At 43.3% G+C, this 23,707-nt stretch overlaps 1 pseudogene; it reads right to left on the reverse strand.

Moving 5' to 3' along the window:
* Positions 1-15,415: 15,415 nt before the first annotated feature.
* Positions 15,416-16,469, reverse strand: LOC108544398 (thioredoxin-like protein 1; annotated as a pseudogene).
* Between the last annotated feature and the right edge of the window lie 7,238 nt (positions 16,470-23,707).

Here is a 23,707-nt window from a genome sequence, read left to right on the forward strand (position 1 = left end):
GATGCAGAAGAGTAGGGGATAAGTGAAGGGACAGAGTCTTTGATAATTCAAAAGGGACGTGGGCTTGCATCATCATAAAGGCTTTGGCTTCCATAGGAAGATGGACATTCCTCCACAGTGGCAATTGTGCATTGGTTTAGAGGAGTTGAGGTTGGAGACTGGGCCAGCTTCCATTAGGAGCTTCTATATTCTCAGTAAAGAATGGAGAGCTCACCTGGAAGCTTTTATATTTATTCTCAAGGAAGAATGAAGGGAGAGTGGAGAAAATGGTTGGGGAGATTTAAGGCAAGGGGGAAAGGCTATGAACTGGTTGTCTGGGGGAGTGGGAAGTCAAGTTTCCTAACCTAGTGTAACAGAACTTTCTGGAATCATAAAAATGTTCCATAACCTGCATTAGTCACATGGGGCTGCTTATATTTAAGTTAATTAAAATTAAATAAGAATGGAAATGCAGTTGCTTGGTCTCACTAGTTGCATCTCAGGTAGCGATGGTCTCACAGAGCACACAGTTGGCCCAGGAGCTGTGTTGGGTGCCTGCTGGAGGCCCATGAAACCAGCCAGCCATGCTTTGCAATTTTCTTCTAGCAATGCTCACCAGCTCAGCAGCAGGCCCAGGGAAGGTGAGAGATACAGGCCTCTCAGGGTCAGGTTTTTCCAGACAAGCAGGACAAAAGGAGAGAGGCCCAGAGCACCAGTGGTATTGGGGAAGGAGAGATTATAATGCTGGGCTGGAAAACCTACACTAGGAAAGAACAGTGAAGTAGTAAGGGGTCTACCTCGTGTAAGATTATCTTACTTTTATCTTCACTTTTTCTATAACTCTATCTCAGCGATTACATTGTTGATAAGGGGAAGTTTCTTTTTATGCAAGTATTCCAGCTAGTGAAGAAGGAATGATAGAATTAGAGGATCAACAATCTATAAATTCTGGCCAGGTGTGGTGGCTCGCGCCTGTAATCCCAGCACTTTGGGAGGCTGAGGTGGGCTGATCACTTGAGCTCAGGAGTTTGAGACCAGCCTGAGCAACATGGTGAAACCTCATTTCTACAAATGAAATAGAACAAAACATTGTCTGGGCGTGGCGGCATGTGCCTGTAGTTCTAGCTACTAGTGAGGCTGAGGGAGGAGGATTGGTTGAGCCCAGGAGGTGGAGGCTGCATGAGCCAAGATCACACCATTGCACTCCAGCCTTGGCAACAGAGTCTCAAAAACAAACAAATAAACAAAAAACAACTGTAAGTTCTACTGAAATAATGGGTATAGGCAGTGATCATCAGTGCTTGCTAGAATCACAAAAAAGAAAAGGCATTTTGAGCCTTCTGATGGAAGTACTCAACACCACTTAATGCATCCTTTCCAAAAAAAAAAAAATCAACCCTGACTCTAATCAAGTTTCTAGATCTAGCAATCAATTTTGGGCCGGGTGTGGTGGCTCACACCTGTAATCCCAGCACTTTGGGAGGCCAAGGCAAGCGGATCACCTGAGGTCGCGAGTTTGAGAGCAGCCTGATCAACACGGAGAAACCCTGTTTCCAGTAAAAACACAAAAATTAGCCGGGCATGTTGGTGCATGCCTGTAATCCCAGCTACTCTGGAAGCTGAGGCAGGAGAATTGCTTGAACCTGGGAGGTGGAGGTTGCGGTGAGCCGAGATCGAGCCATTGCACTCCAGCCTGGGCAACAAGAGTGAGACTCCATCTTAAAAAAAAAAAAAAAAAAATCAATTTTGGAAAACACAAGGGACTAAGGAACATGTTAGCATCAGAGATATAGAATCAGTAAAATCCAGACTGTGGAAAATTCTTCTGAATAAACAACCTGCTTGCTTTCTTTCCTCCTTCCTTCCCTTCCCTGCCCTCCCCTCTCCTTCCCTCCCCTCCTCTTCCCCTTCCTTTCTTTCTTTTTTGGATGGAGTCTCACTCTGTTGCCCAGGCTGGAGTGCAGTGGTACGACTTTGGCCCACTGCAACCTTCGCCTCCCAGGTTCAAGGGATTCTCCTGCCTCAGCCTCCTGAGTAGCTGGGTTTACAGGTGCACACCACCATGCCCAGCTAATTTTTTTGTATTTTTAGTAGAGATAGGGTTTCACCATGTTGGCCAGGCTGGTCTTGAACAACCTGCTTTCTTCAAGAATAAGTCTCAAGGGAAAAATAGAGATGGAAGGAGAACCTAAAGGAGATTCATGACACATATCAACAATAATCAGACTGTGGCTATGTATTTTTGTAATACAAACTGAAATAGTAACAGATAAAATTATGCCCCTGGGTATATTTCAGGATAATCCCAATGGATGGAGTCATTTGCTGATTATCATAGCTGGTGGATGGGCACCTGGGCTTCATCATACTATTCTACTTTATGTATATTTGAAATTTTTCATAATAAAAAGGTTAAATAGAAGTAGCACATCCTACACTAGATACTGTATCCAGATGGGAGCCTGCCTCTCTCCTTCTTTTCACAACCAATCTTCCTGAAAAAATGATCTCTGCCGCTTCTTCACGTCCTTGCCTTCCATTTGTGTCTTTAGCCACGGCAATCTTGAGTTCCTCCACCAGAACTAAGGCCCCCAGAACCTCTAAGCCAGGGGACACTTTTCTTTTTTTTTCCTTTTTTTTTTTTTGAGACAGAGTCTCACTCTGTCGCCTAGGCTGGAATGCAATGGCGCAATCTCAGCTCACTGCAACTTTCGCCTCCCAGGTTCAAACGATTTTTGTGTCCCAGCCTCCAGAGTAGCTGGGATTACAGGCACCCGCCATCATGCCTGGCTAATTTTTGTATTTTGTAGAGACGGGGGTTTCACCATGTTAGTCAGGCTGGTCTTGAACTCCTGACCTCAGGTGGTCCACCCACCTTGGCCTCCTCAAGTACTGGGATTACAGGCATGAGCCACTGCACCTGGCCCAACTCCCTCGCCACACCTTCCTTTCCAAATGCTCTCCAAACCAGGACAGCTGGAATCGGACAGCGAGGACTCACGTGTCAGCTGGCCACACTCTGGCTTGATGTTCTCATTGGAGAGCCTCTCTAAGCCTCCATCTCCCCATTTCTAAAGTGATAATAATAACTGTGTTTCCCTGTCCTGAGTATCGATTCCTATGTAACAATCTACCCCAAAACTTACAGGCCTAAGACACTATTTATGATGATCTTTTATGGTTCTAGGGGTGAATGGTCTCAGCTGGGCAGCTGTCACTTGCCTCATGCAGTTACAGGCAGATGGTGCCAGAGGCTTGTGTCATCTTCGCTTACATCCCTGGCCCTAGACTAGGGCGGCTGGAGCAGCTAGAGCTGGTCAGGCGTCACTCTCTCCATGAGACCTCTCCCTGCAGCTGGTTTGTGCTTCCTTTCAGGATACTTGGACCTCTTATATGACAACTGGCTTCCCCCAGAGTGAGCACTCATGGAGACACGAGGCAGAAACATCTGATTTTTTATAGCCCACAACGTGGCACGGCATCCCTTTTACTATATTCAAAACTGCTGAAGTTCAAAAGGAGGGGACAGTGAAGTACCAGGAAAAAGTCTCAAAGTCATTCAGCCTTGAAATAAACCCCACCTTCTATTGTAAAAAGCTCTCTCTCTTCTCTTTCATGCTCTCTCTCTCTCTGCCAACATCCTTTAGATCAGGGTTTATCAAAATATGAATGTGTTACTCATTTGGCTGCAAGAAACAGCACTGGCTTAAACAATAGAAGGTATTTTTCCCCTCATTATAAGCCTCTCATTATCACACCTCAGCCTCCCAAGTAGTTAGGACTACAGGTGCACACCACCATGCCCTGATAATTTTGTATTTTTGGTAGAAACAGGGTTTCGTCATCTTGCCCAGGCTGGTCTCAAACTCCCAGACTCAAGCAATCCTCCTGCCTTGGCCTCCTAAAATGTGATTATAGGCGTGAGCCACTGCACCCGCCTAATGTGATGTTTCAATGCAGTATATAATGTGTAATGCTCACATCAGGTAATTGGCATGTTGGTCATCTCATTTATCATGTCTTTATGTTGGGAACATTTAAAATCCACTTTTCTAGCTATATGAAAATATACGATAAATTATTGTCTATTATAGCTGCTCTATAGTGCTGCAGAACATTGGAACTGGCCGGGTGCGCTAATTTTTGTGTTTTTAGTAGAGACGGGGTTTCACCACATTAGCCAGGCTGGTCTCAAGCTCCTGTCCTCAGGTGATCTGTCCCCCTCAGCCTCTAAAGGGGCTGGGATTACAGGTGTGAGCCACCAGGCCCAGCCTGTCTTATTTCACTAAACATAATGTCCTCCAAGCTTACCATGTGGCCACAAATGACAGAATTTTGTTCTTTTTAATTGCTAGATAGTATTGCATTGTGTATACTGGTCTCTCTCTTATAAGGATATTTATGTTGGCATTTAGGGCATTCCCTCCCAGATGATCCAGGATAATCTCCTCATCTCAAAATCCTTAATCCAATGGCATCTGCAAAGACCCTTGTTCCAAATAAGGTAATACTGACAGTTTCCAGGAATCAGTAAATGGATATCTTTTGTGGGGAGGTAATGCATTTTTCAGCCTACCACAGTGGGAGTGAGCAAGGCGGAAGAGGATCAGCCTCTCTCACGGAAAAAAGGCATCTTGCTTTACAAGAGTGTTGCCCCCAAATCGTTTTTCTGACACCACCTGTAAGATTTTAGCTCCATGGATATAACTCCCATTCCATCACATGGTGGCCGTGAGAATGTGCCACTCACATCTCTGACTGCAGGAAATGAGATGGACCCAGGGCCTTGGCCACTGCACTCTGAAGTGCCTCACTGCATTGGGGGTGGGGCTGTGCTTTCCATGGGCTACTCCAGCCAGTGCCTGAGCACAGTAGGGTAGTAAGGTAGGCCTGTTATGGGATCCTCTGATGGAAGACCAGCTGAGGACTCCTCAAAGGCCTTGCTGAACCTGTCTTAGAACTGCCCTGTAGACTAAGATGCTGCCAGTCAGACTCCTTTCCTTCCTTCCCACTCTTCGCTGCTCCCTGGGGTCAGCCCTGCACCCCAGTCTGACGCCTCACAAAACCTTCTGGCTCCCTCCTCATTTCTCTCACAGACATTCCCCCTAGTACATTTCTCACATGTTTAATCCCTTCTTGGCATCTGCTTCTTAGACAATCTACTTACCCTTAACTCAACTTTTCATTAAATCAATGTATTTAAGAAGGAATTTTGCATCGCTGCTGGAGATAGGAAGCCAAAATCACTCGCCATAAATAGAGGGAAAGCTGAAAGTGTACAGATATACACCAACAAAATAATGTTATTAAATTTTAGCCAGTTACTCATTGGTTACTTGCCAGAGGATCAAAGTCCGAGATTGGATTGTTCTTTAAAGGGAGTTTCCTAACACTTCCTAGTGTTAGGAAGGTGTTAAAGACTTATTCACAGCTGGGTGCAGTGACTCATGCCTGTGATCCCAACATTTCAGGAGGTAGAGGTGGATGGATTACTTGGGCTCAAGAGTTCAAGACCATGAACTCTGGGCAACATGGTGAAACCCCGTCTCTACTAAAAATACAAAAATTAGCTAGGTGTGGTAGCATGCACCTGTGGTCCCAGCTATTTGGGAGGCTGAGACAGGAGTGTCACTTGAGCCCAGAAAGTTGAGACTGTAGTGAGCCATGCTCATGCCACTGCCTTCCAGCCTGGGTGACAGAGCAAGACCCTGTCTCGATAAATAAATAAATAAATAAACAAACCACACAAAACAACCCTGTTCACATCAGACTAAGGCTTTCCCCTGAATCTAATCAGAAGTATCAAAAGAGAATTAAAGAAAGAATAACTTTCTCATTTTGGGGTTCCATGTTAACATTTACCATAGACCAGTAAATACTCCTCAAATGGACACATAGCCACACACATGGTTGAAAGGCAGTAGTGATAAGTTAATTGTTGAGGAAACCTTGTGGCAGGAAAACTATTGAAATATTAATTTGTGTTTTGTTCTAGTAGTAAGTTTTCCTCCATCAGCACCAATCAGTTAGCTGTTCTTCATGTTTTCTTGTCTTTGGGGGGTCTGTGTGGAGAGAGCAGAGTCTTTTGAAGGCGCTTCTCTTGTAGTCTTCAAAGCAAGCTAAGTTCACGAGTGGGGAAGAGAGGTGTGTGGACACAGGACCATGGAAGGATAGAAGGAGGTTGCTCAAGCTAGGGAGGAGGACAGAGGCTTGGGATCCAGAGAGCAGTGAGGACCCCCATTCCCCTCCTTGGGGACAGAGTCCAAAGTGGAGAGGGAAGTAGATAGCTGCATGGCAAACCCACCACATCGGGATGGAGCCTTGGAGTCAAATTGAAGAAAATAAAATCACATGACATTATCCACACACTTGAGTTTGTGCATCTGGAGCCCTACACACCTATAAGAATCTTAAACAATTTTTTTTTTTTTTTTTGAGACGAAATCTCCCTGTGTCTCCCAGCCTGGAGTGCAGTGGTGCAGTCTCGACTCACCACAACCTCTGCTTCCCAGGTTCATGTGATTCTCCTGCCTCGGCCTCCCGAGTAGCTGAGATTAGAGGTATATGCCATGACGCCCAGCTATATTTTAGTAGAGACAGGGTTTCACCATGTTGGCCAGGATGATCTTGAACTCCTGACCTCATGATCCACCTGTCTCGGTCTCCCAAAGTGCTAGAATTACAGGCATGAGCCACCGCATCTGGCCAATCATTCTTTTTTTTTTTTTTCTTTGTTTGAGATGGAGTCTTGCTCTGTTACCCAGGCTGGGGTATAATGGTGCGATCTTAGCTCACTGCCACCTCCGCCTCCCAGGTTCAAGCGATTCTCCCACCTCAGGCCCCCAAGTAGCTAGGATTACAGGCATGTGCCACCATGCCCAGCTAATTTTTGTATTTTAGTAGAGATGGGGTTTTCACCATGTTGGCCTGGCTGGTCTTGAACTCCTGACCTCAGGTGATCCACCCGCTTCAGCCTCCCAAAGTGCTGGGATTACAGGCCTGAGCCACCACACCTGGCCAATAATTCTTGTAATGATGATCAACTCACTCCCAAGCCATCTATTTACATTTATATTTTTATGGTGCCCCTAATGATGGCGATCTGTTGTTTTACATGTGTATCTTCAATCTCTGCCTCATGAGGGTGAGCTAAAACATTATTGTGGCCTGGTGGCCTTTGGAGAACCAACTTGTGGTTTGTTGGGAGAGGACACACTATGTTTTCCACGAGTCGCTAGGAGAGCGGAGAAATAACAGGTATCATCTTAATAGGTATTTAGTTGAAATTCTTAGTAGCAAGTGAGAAAGCACAACTCCAACTGGACTGGGGGAGGGGGGGGGAAACAGAGAGGAGAATCTATTCGAGCACTCCAGGATAAATTTGCTTCAGATAGGGCTGGATCCAGCACAGTTTTGTGATCCTGCCCTTGCACTCTCCACTTTCCTCTGTTGGCATCATCTGCAGGCAGCTGCTGGTGGCAGAGGTAGCTGCCCACCCTAAGCTTATATCACGTCCTCTCCTCAACTTCAGAGGGACGGGAGTCTCCACAGCAGCTCACCTACAGAGTTGGCACTGTTTGGATGTCACATCTGTCCTTGAAACAATTGCCATGGCCAAGATAGTGGAGGGTTCTAATTAGCTGGGTAAAATTCCCACCTGTGCTAGGAGGGGTGGAACTGTCTAGAACCTGTCTAGAACAGCATGAGAGTAGGAAAGAAGCAATTTCCCAAGAAAATGAGAGTTCAGTTACCAGAAGATGAGGGATGAATGCCAGAGGGGTGGGAAAATGCCAGATGTCTTCCTTAGGTAAACTTCAAGCTGGTAGACCCTTCCATTCCAACCCTTCTCCAGACACAGTTGTGCCCAGAGCATGCAGAGCTTGTTGGCATGGAGAAGACACTGATACCTTGTTCTTGGAAAATTCTGAGTGTGTTTACAGACTGAGGAGCCTCAGGCAAGGGGGTCCCCCACCTGGCATGACTGGGGGCCCTGATGAACACGCTTCCCATGCCTGCTAAACTCAGAATGCACATTCTTAGAATCCTGTGTATTGGCTGGGCGTGGTGGCTCATGTGTGTAATCCCAGCACTTTGGGAAGGTGAGGAGGGAGGATCACTTGAGCTCAGGAATTCAAGACCAGCCTGGCCAACACAGTGAAACCCCATCTCTACTAAAAATACAAAAGTTAGCCAGGCATAGTGTCCCGCACCTGTAATCCCAATCCCAGCTATTGGGGAGGCTGAGGAGGGAGAATCACTTGAACCCAGGAGGCAGAGGTTGCACTGAGCCGAGATCGTGCCACTGCACTACAGTCTGGGTGGCAGAGTGAGACTCTGTCTCAAAATAAACAAACAAACAAATAAATAAATAAAATTTGTGTATCTCTAATGAAGAGCTTAAAAGCAAGGACTTTTGACCTTTCTAATCCTTTGTTTTCTCACTTGAGAAATGGGTATGAAAAGAGTACTTCTCTCCCACAAGGGTTGCTTAGGGAACAATATCCCAGAGCATATTACCCAGTAGCTAGGTCACAGAGAGCACTTGATTAACATTGGTTATTGTCTTTTTTTTTTTTTTTTTTTTTTTTTGAGATGGAGGCTTGTTCTGCCGCCGAGGCTGGAATGCAATGGTACAATCTCAGCTCACTGCAACCTTCACCTACTGGGTTCAAGTGATTCTCCTACCTCAGCCCCGTGAGTAGATGGGATTACAGGCATGTGCCACCACACCACCACACTTGGCTAATTTTTGTATTTTTAATAGAGACTGAGTCTCATCATGTTGGTCAAGCTAATCTCGAACTCCTGACCTCAAATGATCCAACTGCCTTGGCCTCCCAAAGTGCTGGGATTATAGGTGTGAGCCACTGCGCCCAGCCTTGTTATTTGAACAGTAGCATAATTCTTCATACAAGCACATACACAAATATCATCCCATTTGATTTTCCTAGTGTGATGGCTAGTATCAGGTGTTGGCTTGACTGGATTGAAGGATGCCTAAATGGCTGGCAAAGTACTGTTTCTGGTGTGTCTGTGAGGGTATTGCCAGAGGAGACTGACATTGAGTCGGTTGACTGGGAGAGGAAGACCCACCCTCAGCATGGGTGGGCACCATCTATGAGCTGCCAGCAGGGCTAGAACAAAGCAGGTGGAGGATGGTGGGATGAGCTGGCTTGCTGAGGCTTCTGGCTTTCATCTTCCTCCCATGCTGGATCCTCCCTTCCACTCCTTCTGCCCTTGGACATCGGACTCCAGGTTCCTCGGCCTTTGAACTCTTGGACGTGCACCAGTGGTTTGCCAGGGACTCTAGGGCCTTTGGCCATGGACTGAAGGCTGCACTGTCAGCTTCCCTGCTTTTGAGGCTTTCAGACTGGACTGAGCCACTACATCCCTAGAGCTTGTCAGTAGCAGAGCCAGGTTTCAAAGCCAAGTCACTGGCCTTTCAATGCAATCTCCTTCTCATCCCCCACTCAATCAAATGCTAATCAGGAACATTTGAGGACTACCTGAAGTGAGCCTTCCAGAACAATACAGGCTCTTCATGCCAGTCGAAATAGTCTAGAACCACTGTCCAGTAGAAATACAATGTGAACAGCCAGGCGCAGTGGCTCACACCTGTAATCCCAGCACTTCTGGAGACCAAGGCAGGCGGATGATGAGGTTAGGAGTTCGAGAGCAGCCTGGCCAACATGGTGAAACCCTGTCTCTACTGAAAATACAAAAACTTAGCCTTGGTGGAGGGTGCCTGTAATCCTAGCTAATTGGGAGGCTGAGGCAGGAGAATCACTGGAACCCAGGAAGCAGAGGTTGCAGTGAGCTGAGATTGCACTGCTGCACTCTAGCCTGGGTGACAGCATGAGACTCCATCTCGAAAGAAAGGAAGAAGGAAGGAAGGGAGGAAGGAAGGAAGGAAGGAAGGAAGGAAGGAAGGAAGGAAGGAAGGAAGGGAAGGAGGGAGGGAGGAAGGGAAGGGAGGAAAGAGAGAGAAAAGAAAGAGAGAGAAAAGAAAGAGAGAGAAAGGAAGGAAGGAAGGAAGGAGAAAAGAAAAGAAAGAGAAAAAAGGAAGGAAGGAAGGAAGGAAGGAAGGAAGGAAGGAAGGAAGGAAAGGAAGGAAAGGAAGGAAAGAAGGACAGACTGTGTGAACCATGGGTGTATTATTAAATTTCCTAGTATCCACACAAAGAGTTTTTTAAAGAGCCACACATGGTGGCACGGCCCTGTAGTCCCAGCTACTAGAGAGGCTGAAACAAGAGAATCCCTTGAGCCTAGGAACTCGAGGTTGCAGTTAGCTGTGATTGTGCCGGTGAATAGCCACTGGACTCCAACCTGGGCAACATAGTGAGATTCCCATCTCTTAAAAAAATTTAAAATAATGAAAGTTTAAAAAATTGATTTTAGTAATATATTTCATTTACCCTGATGTATCCAAAACACTATAATTTCAACATGTAAATGAATATACAAACGGTTAATGTTTTACTTTTTTTTTTTTCATGTTAAATATTTGGAATCTGGTGTGTATTTTACCCTTATAGCACATCTCGTTTCAGACTATCCACCTGTCAATTTGGCTCAATAGCCAGCAGCCACATGTAACCAACTACAGTTCCCATTTGGACAGTGCAGGACTAGAGGCAGATTAGGCATAAATTTAGGACACCAAAAAAGCAGGAGGACAAAGGAGAGGGGCTGAGAAATAGAGAGAGACAAAGAGAGAGAGAGATTCTGCTTTGATGAGTTTAACCAGAACCTTGCAAAATAGCCTAGAAAGTGGAGATTTAAGATAAGCATAGGCCAGGCATGGTGGCTCACATCTGTAATCCCAGCAGTTTGGGAGGCTGAGGCGGGCAGACCACCTAAGGTCAGGAGTTCGAGACCAGCCTGGCCAACATGGTGAAACCCTATCTCTAAAAATACAAAAATTAGGCAGCATGGTGACATATGCCTGTAACTGGGGAGACTGAGGCAGGAGAATTGCTTGAAGCCGGGAGGTGGAGGTTGCAGTGAGCTGAGATCGCACCATTGCACTCCAGGCTGGGTGACAGGAGTGAGACTCTATCAAAAAAAAAAAAAAAAAAAAGAAGACAAGTACATATTTTGTGGTTTAGCATTGCTTTTATTTTGAATTGCGATGGGGTGGGGACGATGAGACACCATGATCTTGTCCTCGATCAGAAGACAGCTGAAGGTCTTAATGCTGTCCTAGGGCACCAATGGCAGAATCAATGACCCAAGATGTGGCAGCAGAACCCACTGCAGCCAGTTGAATCAGAAAAGGAATGTGTAAGCACTGCTAGGTAGTTCATGGAATCTCGGGAGATGGAGACTCCATCTTGGAAGGGAGCGTCCTGAACCGATGCTCAAATTAAAGTGCAGGCCACTCCTGTGAGGGCGTCTGTCTCTGCCATCTCTGGCCAGGATGCCTGAGTAACTAACTACCATTCTTGCTGAGCACAGGGCTCGACCACCAGGAACCTGGCCACAGCACCCTCCAAGCTGCGGACGTCTCTCTCCATCACCCTTGCCCCAGCAGACACTGGCAGCTCCTCTTGGTTCACGTTGTTTATGTTGTTTGTTTTTAACTGGAGTCTATGGGAAAATCCTTGTCATAGAACCTGCTTTACACGCTTGCATTCAGTAGCATGGAGTCTGGGAAAGTAATGTGCAGACTCTGTTGTGAGGAAGTGAGCTCATAAGTGTAAAATTGCCCAAGCATAAAGGTGTGCAGCAGGTTCCTAAAACCATGACGCATGCCCACTATGCTAACTGATTAGGTTTTCTCTTTTAAAAATTACTGTGACAGCCAGGCGCAGTGGCTCACACCTGTAATCCCAGCACTTTGGAAGGCCGAGCCAGGTGGATCACCTGAGGTCAGGAGTTCGAGACCAGCCTGGCCAAAATAGTAAAACCTTGTCTCCACTAAAAATACAAAAATTAACCCAGTGTGGTGGTGGGTGCCTGTAATCCCAGCTACTCGGGAGGCTGAGGCAGGAGAATCTCTTGAACCCAGGAGGTGGATGTTGCAGTGAGCCAAGATCATGCCATTGCACTCCAGCCTGGGCAACAGAGTGAGACCTTGTCTCAAAAAAAAAAAAAAAAAAAAAAAAAAAAAAAAAAAAAAAATTCTTGTGACAATCAACAAAAGGAGAAAGCAACCCATGGAATAGGAGAAAATGTTTGCAGATCATATATTCAATAAGAGTGTACCCAAAATAAATAAGGAAGTCATGCAACTCAATTACAAAAAACCCCAAATAACCCAATTAAAAAATGGGCAAAGGACATGAATAGACATTTTTCCAAAGAAGACATACAAACTGGATTGACAGTTACGTGAAATGACTAACAGTGATGTAGTCAACATCACTAATCATCAGGGAAATGCAAATCAAGACCACCATGAGATACCACCTCACAACTGTTAGGGTGACTATTACCAAAAAGGCAACAAATAACAAGTGTTGGCAAGGATGTGGAGAAAGGGGAACCCTCAGAAATTGTTGGTGGGAATGTAAATTGGTACAGCCATTGTGGAAAACAGTAGGGAAGTATCTCAAAAAAATAAAAATAGAACTACCATATGATCCAGCAGTCCTACTTCTGGGTATATATCCAAAGGGAATAAAATCAGTATCTCGAAGAGATATCCCATGTTCACTGCAACATTATTCACAGTAGCCAAGATACAGAAACAACTGAAGTGTTCATCCACAGATGAATGGATAAACAACATGTGTATATATTACATAGTGTATATATATATTTTTTTAATTAATTAATTATTTTCGAGATGGAGTCTCACTCTATCTCCCAGCCTGGAGTGCAATGGCGTGATCTCCACTCACTGCAACCTCTGCCTCCCAGGTTCAAGCCATTCTCCCGCCTCAGCCTCCTGAGTAGCTGGGATTACAGGCATGAGCCACCACGCCTGGCTATATTTTATTTATTATATATAATATATATTTCCTTTGGATATATACCTTTCTTTCGTGACTTGTTAATATATAATATATAAACGTAAAATATATATATAATATACATATATAATGGGATGTTATTCAGCCTTAAAAAAGAAGGAAATTCTGCCATTTTCTACAACATGGATGAACCTGGAGGATGAGAAGTACAGATATTGCATGATCTCGCTTACATGTGGAATCTTAAAAAGTCAAATTCATAGAAGCAGAAAGTAGAAGGGCAGTTACCAGGGGGATGGGGTGGGGGAAAACGGATGATGTTGACCAAAGGTTACAAACTTTCTGTAATTAGATGAATAAGCTCTAGAGATCTAATGTACAGGATAGTGACTATAGTAAATAATACTGTATTGTATACTTGAAATTTGCTAATGGAGGAGATCTTAAGTATTCTCACCACACACATACACACACACACACGTATCTCTGTGAGGTGATGAATACGTTAATTAGCTTGACTAAAGTAATCATTTCACAGTGTATATGTATAGCAAAACATCACCTATACCTTGAATGTATACAATTCTTGTCAATTATACCTCAAAAAAAATTGTTGTAAAATATATTTTACAGACAAGAGTGTGTATTATATATATATACACAGTGAAACAATAATAATTATTCTGGCTGGGCACAGTGGCTCATGCTTGTAATCCCAGCACTTTGGGAGGCCGAGGTGGGTGGATCACTTGAGGTCAGGAGTTTGAGACCAGCCTGACCAACCTGATGAAACCCTGTCTCTACCAAAAATACAAAAAATTAGCCTGTAATCCCAGCTACTTGGGAAGCTGAGGCAGGAGAATCGCTTGAACATGGGAGGCAGAGGTTGCAGTGAGCTGAGATCATGTCATTGCATTTCAGCCGGGGCAACAAGAGCAAAACTCCATCTCAAAATAATAATAATAATAATAATAATAATAATAATACTTTTTCTTACCTTCCTGGTTTAGAAATCCAACATTACTAGCCTGAAACCACAGCCTGTCTTTGTCCTTCCTTGGGATTTTTGTTGAAGTTTTTTGAAAACTCAGCCTCTCTTTGTCTTTCCTTGGGATCTTTGTTGATTTTTTTTTTTTTTTTGAGACAGTAATAAGGATTCTTATTGTCAGAACAAGAGATCATAATAGAAGACACAATTAAATTAATTTTCTGATAATTTTAGACTCTAGGGCCTCTCTATGGAAAGTTCAGCTTCTTATTCAGAGAAGATACTACGCAAAACAAAAAACAGGTATTTGAGACAGTGTTCAAGACAATGACTGAACTTATACATGGTAAGGAGAAATAAAAAGGCAGTTTCAGCTGGGCGCGGTGACTCACGCCTGTAATCCCAGCACTTCGGGAGACTGAGGCGGGCAGATCACTTGAGCTCAGGAGTTTGAGACCAGCCTGGCCAATATGGTGAAACTCCATCTCTACCAAAAATACAAAAATTAGCTGGGTGTGGTGGCGTGTACCTATAGTCCCAGCTACTTGGGGGGCTGAAGCAGGAGAAACGCTTGAACCCAGGAGACAGAGGTTGCAGTGAGCCAAGATGGCACCACTGCACTCCAGCCTGGGCAACAGAATGAGACTCCATCTCAAAAAAATAAATAAATAAAATAAAAAGGCTGTTTCCCTATTTCCTTTAGTGTGTGTGTTTTGCGTAAAGGGATGAGGCTCATTTTGGTGAAAAATGCTTTCATACAGAAACTGTTGAATTCTTTTGCCTCCCCCATCGCAGACGTTTCAGGCCCTGAACTGATCAAGGAAATCAAAATAAGGTAACACTGGTTTCACATGAACCTCAAGACTATAATCTAACGGTACCTACCAACTTTAAAGAAAGTTTAAAGTCCATTTACCTATTCCAAATCAGTAGACTAAATTTTCTCTTTTAGGAAGTTTTAACCAAATTGGAATTAACAATCTCACTTTAAAGTGAAAGAAAGGCTTTGCAAGACTGACTAGTGTTTGTTCTGTGGCAAAGAAAGAGGAGCATGCTTCCCCCAGGACCGGCCTAACGGGTACCACATGAAGAACTGGCTGCAGAACAGTAATCCATTAGATCTACCAAAAGGAATGGGACTCAAGGTTCAACCTAGAAAGAGGGGTTGCTGTCAAGTCTGACTCTTACCAGACAACCCAGGTCCCAAACAGATCTCGAGTCCCCTAACTGAGAAGGCTGGAGCACAGCGTCAGCAGTCAACAGGGCCAGAGTCATCTCAACAAGTCAGTGAGCTTTGTTGAAGTTATTTATTTATTTATTTATTTTTTAAGCTTGGCAAAAGTAGTGACTTTAATTTACAATTGCACGTGTCAAGATTACAATGGAAACACTAGTGGTACCATCTGAACAAAAGCAATGATTTATTGGTCATGGCAATGAATGAAACATTGACAGTCTCTGGCGAGAATCAAGCAATTATCCAGGAGCTGTAGATCTGATTGCAATATGGTTGTCCAGTGTCTTTTGCACGTTAGTGGCTTTCTCCTTTTTTGCCAACTACTCATTTGAAGTCATTCATATTTGTTGTCTGGACTGGAGTACCAATAAAAGTAAAATATGAAATTCTTGTTGTTTCCTCTTCACCTTGATTCGACTGAACAAATATAGTTACACTGTTAACATTCTGAAACTTAACATAACGAAATGGAACAATGCCATCTTCTTTAATATCATCCTCTTGTCAGTTCCAGAGCTTGAGTTGGTTCACTTCTTTCTGCCTCTTCAAAATCCATAGATCAGGGTAGGTTAATAAAAATTTTTACATATTTAGGGCCCTGACCATTATCTGGTCCTTGAAATTTCATGGAATAAAGCTTAACAGGTTGATTGAATGCCACAGTAATAAGTAGCTGTTCATCACAGTCAGATTCCAAGAAGGTCGTGTCTTCCTAAACCGTTGTCAAATCCACGCTCATCACTTTCATTAAGACATTCACAACCAGCTTTGTTAATAAAAGGCATTAAATCCATATAGCCTTTTGGAATATCTGTGTCTTCACTGCTTCCAGGGTCATTTTCTAAGTGCTGCTAGATTTTTTCTTTTAATCCCACAGCAACTGCTCCTTGATATTGATCAATTCTCATTTTGTTTCGACAAAACAAAAATGTAGGTGTTACTGATATATTGTTGCTGCTGTTCCCTGACATTGATGTACATCGACTTCCAAGAAAACAGCCTGTGGATATTTATTGCTCAAAGAACTGAATGCTGGGGCAATCCTCAAACATGGCCCGCACCCTTTCATGGTGAACTTGACCACGGCGAGTCTGGAGCCCGCGCCGCTCAGCTCTGGCTGGAAATCTGGGTCTCTCCCGACGGGCTTCACCTCCACCATCCTCATAGAGAGCCCGGCAGGGTGGCCGCAACGCCACTGGCTTCGAAACTGAAGGAGAAGACGATCTGGGAGAGGAAGCAGAGACGCTCAGGAAGGCCGAGGCCTGGACAGAAGAGGTGGCGACCGCGGCGTCTTCTCCCGGGACTCTCAGTGCCGAGTCACGCCAGGGTGCGGAGCGGCCCAGGGGGCGGGGAGGGATCGTTGAATTTATTTTTAATTTTTTTTTTTAGTAGAGACAGGGTTTTGCCTGTTGGTGAACTCTTGGCCTCAAGTAATCCGCCCATCTTTACCTCCCAAAGTGCTGGGATTACATGCGTGAGTCACCGCGTCTGGCCATTTTGTTGAATTTTTTTATTGACGTATGATAGTTGTACATGTTTTGGGGGTACCTGTGATATTTTGATAGATGTATACAATGTGTGATGATCAAATCAGGGTAATTGGGAAATTCATCACCTCAAACATTTATCTTTTCTTTGTGTTGGGACACTCCTTGTGTATACCCTTTCCTCTCCCCCTGGTAGTCACTACTATCCTGACTTTTGTTATTAATCATTTTCTTACTGTAACTAATGATTATTTAAATAATTAATTTTGAGATAATACAGATTCATAGGCAGTTGTGTGCCCTTTTCCTGTCTTCTCCTACCGTAAATCTTACAGAATTAGAGTATGATATCACAAGCAGGATATTGACATTGAAACAATCCACAGCTTTTATTCAGATTTACCCCCATTTTACCTGTACTCATTTGTGTGTGTGTGTGTGTGTGTGTGTGTGTGTACTTAGTTCTATACAATTTCACCACGCAATATAGGCTTGTATATCAACCACCACAGTCAAGATACTGCACAATTCCAATGCCACAAGAATATTTTGTGTCTTCCTTTTACGAATCCTTAACTCCTAGCAACCACTAATCTTTTCTCCATTTTTGTAATTTTGTCATTTCAAGAATGTTATATAAATGGAATCATAAAATATGTAAACTTTGAGATTGGCTTTTTTCTTCATCATAATTCTTTTGATATTCTTCCATAATTGTCCATTGTTGCCTAATAGTTTTCTTTTTGTTGTTGTTGTTTTTGCTTTTTTTTTTTTTGAGACAGAGTCTTGCTCTGTTGCACAGACTGGAGTACAGTGTTGGGATCTTGGCTCACTGCAACCTACGCCTCCTGGGTTCAAGCAATTCTCTTGCCTGAGCCTCCCGAGTAACTGGGATTACAGGTGTGCACCACCATGCCCAGCTAATTTTTGTATTTTTGTAGAAACGGGGTTTCGTTATGTTGGCCAGGCTGGTCTTGAACTCCTGACTTCAGGATTTGAACTCCTGACTTCAGGATCCCTCAGGGGATCTGCCCACCTCAGCCTCCCAAAGTGCTGGGATTAAAGGCCTCAGTCACCATGCTTGGCCTGTTGTGTAATGGTTTTAACACATATGTTTGCTTTCCTAAATAGCCTATTATTCACTTTTATTTTAAAAGTTATATAAAATTATTTTAAAATTAATTTGAATATTATAAGTTGTTTTGTAATTTCCTTTTTTCATTCAACTATATTTTTGATTGTGTGGCTTTATTGATGTGTGTGGCTGTGGGGTCATTTTTTTTTTGCATAAATTTATCACAATTTATTCATCCAATTAGTTATTGACAGATAATTGGGTTGTGTCTTTTATTTTTAGGTTGAGTTTTTATTTTTTGGAATATTATGAATGATGATACTATGAATATTCTTGCCTGTGACTCTTGGTTCACTAATGTATGACTTTTCTAGATTAAAATGTGGATTGGAATATCTGGTTTAATTTTACTAAATAAAGTCAAACCTATTGCTTAGTGCCCTCACCAATACTTGGTATTTTCAGACTTCTCGATTTTGTCAGTCTGACATAAAACAGTGTTTCATTGTCATTTTAATTTGCATTTTCTTGTTTGCGAATGAGATTGAGCATCTTTTATATGTATGTTTATATATTAATGTTTTCCTGGAGATGCCCGTCCATGTCTTTTGCCATTTTTCTATTGAGTTTGTCTTTTTTTTTCATTGATTTTCATAAGAGTTCTTTATATATTGTGGATTCTCATCATTTGTAAGAGAAATGTGTTCAAAAAGTTTACTCAGTTTATTGTTTAGCATATCATTCTCCTTATTGTGTGTTTTGATAAAGACATTCTTAATTTGTCTACAATTAAATTTATCAACCTTTTCTTTCCTTTTTGAGACAGAGTATGGCTCTGTTGCCTAGACTGGGGTGCAGTGACATTATCTCGGCTCACTGCAGCCTCTGCCTCCTGGGTTCAAGCAATTCTCCTGCCTCAGCCTCCTGAATAGCTGGGACTACTGGCACACGCCACCACGCCTGGCTAATTTTTTGTAGTTTTAGTACAGACGGGGTTTCACCATGTTGACCAGGATGGTCTCGATCTCCTGACCTCATGATCTGCCTGCCCTGGCCTCCCAAAGTGCTGGGATTACAGGCGTGAGCCACCGTGCCTGGCCCCAACCTTTTTCTTTTCTTTTTTAAGTTCACAATTCTTCAAGGTGAAAACCATTTTTCTTTTGTGGTTTATTTTTTGGGTCTTATTTAAGAAATTCTTTCTTACCCTGTGGTCATAAACATATTCTTCTACATTGTCTACGTGCATATACGTGTATATGTATTCACACACATCTAAATGTTTAATCCACCAGAAACTGCTATGTGTTATTCAGTTTCCTTTATTTTTCTTTTATTTTTCTCAAATGGATAACCACTTGTTCCAATCCCATTTATTGAATATGACATCTTTCCCTGATGCACTGCATACCCTCTCTCATAAATCAATGCACACATATGTGTGGGGCTGTTTCCAAGCTCTCTCTCAGGTACCACTGGTCCCTCTGTGAATGAATGCCACATCATTTTAATTACTATTGATATCTGATCGATCAAGTCTATACACCTTGTCCTTCAGGAGTGTTTCGACTCTTCTTTCACATAAACTTTGAAAGAAATTTATCATGTCCCACAAAAAGACTGTCAAGTATTTTTTAAAATTGTATTACAGCGACAGATGAATTTGGAGATTTTTGGCCTCTTTGATTCTGAATCTTCTAATCCATTAATATGGTAAAACTTTCTATTGATTAGTGCCTTCTTTAATGTCTTCCAATAAAGATTTTTGTTGTTGTTGTTTGATTGTCTTTTAGACAGGGTCTTCTTTTTCTGTGGCCCAGGCTGGAGTGCAGTGGCGCCATATAGGCTCACTGCAACCTCCACGTCCCAGACTCAGGTGATCCTCCCACCTCAGCCTCCCGTGTCTCTGGGACTACAGGTGCACACCACCACGCCCGGCTACCAATAAAGTTTCCTAATTTTATACACAAAGAGCTTGCACAATAATTTTAAAAAATCAATTCCAAGGGGCTTTGTATTTTTGTTGTGTTTTAAATCATTTCTTGATTAGTCTTTTTATTTTCTGACTGTTGCTGGCATGTAGAAATTTAATTGACACTCAAACCTTACACACTCAGATTTTCTTTCTTTCCTTCCTTCCTTCCTTCCTTCCTTCCTTCCTTCCTTCTTTCTTTCTTTCTTTCTTTCTTTCTTTCTTTCTTTCTTTCTTTCTTTCCTTCTTTCTTTAGAGACGGAGTCTCACTCTATCACCAGGCTGCAGTGCAGTGCTGCGATCTCAGCTCACTGCAACCTCCACCTCCTGAGTTCAAGTGATTATCCTGCCTCAGCCTCCCGAGTACCTGGGACTAAGGCATGCGCCACCACGCCCAGCTAATTTTTGTATTTTTAGTAGAGACGGGGTTTCACTATGTTGGCCAGGATGGTCTCAATCTCTTGACCTCGTGATCCACCCACCTTGGCCTCCCAAAGTGCTGGAATTACAGGCATGAGCCACTGTGCCCAGCCCACATTCAGATTTTCTACACTGCGACCTTGCTAAACTCTCTTATTAATTCTAATAACTTATCTACAGATTCTTTTGGGTTTTCCATAGACAATGATATTGACTACAAACAATAGTAGTTTTGCTGTTTTCTCTTATAATCCTTATATTCTTATTTCNCTTCCTTCCTTCCTTCTTTCTTTCTTGCTTTCTTTCTTTCTTTCTTTCTTTCTTTCTTTCCTTCTTTCTTTAGAGACGGAGTCTCACTCTATCACCAGGCTGCAGTGCAGTGCTGCGATCTCAGCTCACTGCAACCTCCACCTCCTGAGTTCAAGTGATTATCCTGCCTCAGCCTCCCGAGTACCTGGGACTAAGGCATGCGCCACCACGCCCAGCTAATTTTGTATTTTAGTAGAGACGGGGTTTCACTATGTTGGCCAGGATGGTCTCAATCTCTTGACCTCGTGATCCACCCACCTTGGCCTCCCAAAGTGCTGGAATTACAGGCATGAGCCACTGTGCCCAGCCCACATTCAGATTTTCTACACTGCGACCTTGCTAAACTCTCTTATTAATTCTAATAACTTATCTACAGATTCTTTTGGGTTTTCCATAGACAATGATATTGACTACAAACAATAGTAGTTTTGCTGTTTTCTCTTATAATCCTTATATTCTTATTTCTTCTTTTTTGCGGATCACTTGAGGTTGGGAGTTCGAGATCAGCCTGACCATCATGGAGAAACCCCATCTCTACTAAAAATACAAAAAAATTAGCCGAGCATAGTGGTGCATGCCTGTAATTCAAGCTACTCGGGAGGCTGAGGCAGGAGAATTGCTTGAACTTGGGAGACGGAGGTTGCAGTGAGCCAAGATCCTGCCATTGCACTCCAGCCTAGGGAACAAGAGCGAAACTCTGTCTAAAAAAAAAAAGTTTAAATAAAGTTTCCTTAGGAATATTTTCTCAATATCTTACCCTCTCCTTACTGCTCTGTGCTCCAGGGATGCCACTGAGCAGGTTTGTACCTGCCTCCTTTCAACCTGACTATATATTACTGGAGAAAAGAAGTCTTAAGTGAGGGTGCAGATGGCTGCTTTCAAGAATTTGAAGAACTACCAGGGGGAGGGAGTGCAGGAGGAGGAAGTGCAGAGGGAGTCTCAGCAGCCCCGGGTGACAGAATAAAAGGGGAGATGGAAGGGCAGGAAAGCAGATTTCCACAAGCAGAAAGAGAAGCTTTTTAGCATCATTGTTGTCTAACCAGAGAATAGGTTGCTTTTTGAGACAGTGAGCTTCCCAGCTCTGGAAGTACTCAAGCAGGGCTAGATACACACCTACCAAGGATGCTGTACAGACCCCTCACCCCCAATATTGGGTGGGGTATGGACCACATTCTGTCTCCTGTCTCTTCGAACTTCAGTCTTGAAATATGTAAAGAATTGGATTCATTTCTTCTTTTTTTTAAATTGAACTTGGTTTTATTAACATCTTGTGGGTGTTTTTAAGTTCTGAGTATTCAACTTTGACTATGACCAAAATGTCTACATTTAAAGAGGTAACAAGGTATTTAACACATTGTGTAATATGAGCCAGATAAATTGCTTTCATAATGAGAGCTCCGTCCAACTAAGGCAGAGGCCACGATCCCAGGTGGAAGGAATGGAAATGAATCTATTTCAAGGCCGATAGCTACACCCCAAATTCACTCAGCTCTACCAAATGTACCTGCACTGTCTCAGCAACTCATCTCTACGATTTGACAAATCAAAAGTACATTTTGTACTTAATGTAATAAGAGGCTCAGATATAAATGTCTACTTTTATATATTTTTAACTTATGCAGATAGTTTGTTATTTAACAAATAGGTTAAACTGACTTTGTTGCAAATGAGATATGAGGATGTGCATATGAAGAATAATTGGGCTGGGAGCAGTGGCTCACACCTGTAATCCCAGCACTTCGGGAGGCTGAGGCGGGTGGGTCATGAGGTCAGGAGTTCGAGACCAGCCTAGCCGAGGTGGTGAAACCCCATCTCTACAAAAAATACAAAAATTAGCCAGGCGTGGTGGCAGGCACCTGTAATCCCATCTACTCGGGAGGCTGAGGCAGGAGAATCGCTTGAGTCCGGGAGGCAGAGGTTGCAGTGAGCTGAGAGCACGCCATTGCACTCCAGCCTGGGCAACACACTGAGAATTTTTTTAGACAGAGTCTTGCTGTCACCCTGGCTGGGGTGTAGTGGGGTAATCTTGGCTCACTGCAACCTCTGCTTCCTAGGTACAAGTGATTCTTCTGCCTCAGCCTCCCGAGTAGCTGGGATTACAGGCATGCACCACCACATCTGGCAAATTTTTGTATTTTTAGTAGAGATGGGGTTTCACTATGTTGGCCAGTGTGGTCTCGAACTCTTGCCCTCAGGTGATCCGCCTGCCTTGGCCTCCCAAAGTGCAGGGATTACAGATATGAGCCACAGCGCCCGGCGGAACTTGAAAGCTACTTAGTTTCTCATAGCGTATTTTCCCTCCTTCTTAAAAAATGGGACAAATAATATTACCAAATGAATGTAAATAAAGGCATTTAGGAAATAATGTGAAAAAGTTTTAAAGTGTTATTTACTTTTTCTTTTCTTTTTTAATTTTAGATTCAGGGGGTACATGTGCAGGTTTGTTACATTGGGTAAATTGTATGATGCTCAAGTGTGGGCTTCTAATGATCCTATCTCCCAAATTGTGAACACAGGCCGATCATGGTGGCTCATGTCTATAATCCCAGCACTTTGGGAAGGCGAGGCAGGCAGATCACTTGAGCTCAGGAGTTCAAGGCCAGCCTGGCCAACGTGGCAAAACCTCGTCTCTACTAAAAATACAAAAAGTAGCCTGGTGTGGCGGTGCATGCCCGTAGTCCTGGCTACTTGGGAGGCTGAGGCACGAGAATTGCTTGAGCTCAGGAGGCAGAGGTTGCAGCGAGCTGAGCTCTCACCATTGCACTCCAGCCTGGGAACAGAGGGAAACTACGTCTCAAAAATAAAATGAAAATAACAACAAATAGTGAACATAGTACCTGATAGGTAGTTTCTCAAACTTTTCCCCTCTCTCCCTCCTCACTTTTGGAATCCCCTTGTTAATTGTTCCCATCTTTGTATCTGTGTGTACCCAATGTTTAGCTCCCACTTCTAATTGAGAACCTGCAGTATTAGATTTTCTGTTTCTGAGTTAATTTGCACGGGATAATGGCCTCCAGCTGCATCCATGTTGCTGCGAAGATGTGATTTCATTCTTTTTTTGTGGCAGCATGGTATTCCATGGTGTATATATACCATATTTCCTTTATTCAGTCCACCATTGATGGGCAACTGGGTTGATACTATGTCTGTCCTATTGTGAATAGTGCTGCAATAAACACACAAGTGTTTATTGGTAAAGCGATTTATTTTCCTTTGGTTGTATACCCAGTAATTGGATTGGTGGGTCCAATGGCAATTCTATTCTTAGTTCTTTAAGGAATCTCCAAACTGCTTTCCACAGGGACTGAATTAATTTGCATTCTCAC

Source organism: Rhinopithecus bieti, unplaced genomic scaffold (assembly GCF_001698545.2).
Source record: "Rhinopithecus bieti isolate Rb0 unplaced genomic scaffold, ASM169854v2 scaffold_25396, whole genome shotgun sequence".
Classification (NCBI taxonomy): domain Eukaryota; kingdom Metazoa; phylum Chordata; class Mammalia; order Primates; family Cercopithecidae; genus Rhinopithecus; species Rhinopithecus bieti.